Raw genomic sequence first — 1,110 nt, 5'->3', positions numbered from 1 at the left:
TCTCTACAGCACTAGGCAATTCCGTTTCGTCATCGCCATGCTTTGGGATCTGGTGGATCGTCGTAATCATCATCATCATCATCGTGCTTGAACACTTCATCCACCCATAGTTACAGTTGACTGAAATAAATATAAAAACCCCCTTTTTTCGTGCCAAATATATCTTGAGCACTAAATTCGCGGACGAGCTTCACGCCGCTTTCGAGCGGAATGCTCTCAGGTATGGCGAAGTTTGTTGCAGCGATGCTCGCCTCCAGGGCTTGCAGTGGGAACCTCACACCAGAGGTCGCAACCGGGTACCCGATACCCGTACCCTACCTGATACCCGGCTACCCGTACCTGGCCGGGTACGAGTACCCGTTTGCGACCCTGGTGCGGCCGGGTATGGGTACGGGTAGACCGTGAGTCACTGGTGAGTCACCGTTTGTCACTCATTTCCCAACGTTTTGTCTCTTCTCACAATTCAAGTTCCTAGAATCAACCCACCCGCGCCTGCAACATGGCTTCATCCCAGAGGTCGCAATCAGGTACCCGATACCCGTACCCTACCCGTACCCGGCTGGGTACGGGTAGGGTACGGGTACGGCCATGGTACCCGTTGGCGACCCTGGTGCGGCCGGGTACGGGTGAGGAATCAAAACCCGTTTGAGACCTCTGCCTCACACCCTCGCGACCTCCACACTTGATGGGGATGCTGACATAGCGCCAGCGAGCCCGGCCAATAAGAACATCCACATTGTTTCCCTTCGTCGTTTTTTTTATAAGTTCGGCATTAAAACTGGGTGCCGAAGTAAAGGTTGGACGGGGCGTGATGGGAATGGTTATCGAGTAAAACAACAAAGAAGGTAATGGGATGTTGTAAAAGTTTTGGCCCATGTTGGAAGGTTTCAAGTGTGTTTTTTTTTTGAGTAAGTGACATCTCAGCTGAGTCTCGCTATGTGAAGCAAATTTTTCCGTGTTGTCTTAAAGTTGCACTTACTCAAGTGGATGTCCATTCCTTTTTTATGAACCACCGTGCAAAACTCGCAGTCTTTCCATAAAACAACGCAAGTCAACGCATCGCTCGCACCACAAGTGCAATATAAAAAGGAAAAGGCAGACACATTGGGG

The sequence above is a fragment of the Lampetra fluviatilis genome, chromosome 2, assembly GCF_964198595.1.
Source record: "Lampetra fluviatilis chromosome 2, kcLamFluv1.1, whole genome shotgun sequence".
NCBI classification, from domain to species: Eukaryota; Metazoa; Chordata; class Hyperoartia; order Petromyzontiformes; family Petromyzontidae; genus Lampetra; species Lampetra fluviatilis.
Note: the sequence above shows the minus strand (reverse complement) of the source record.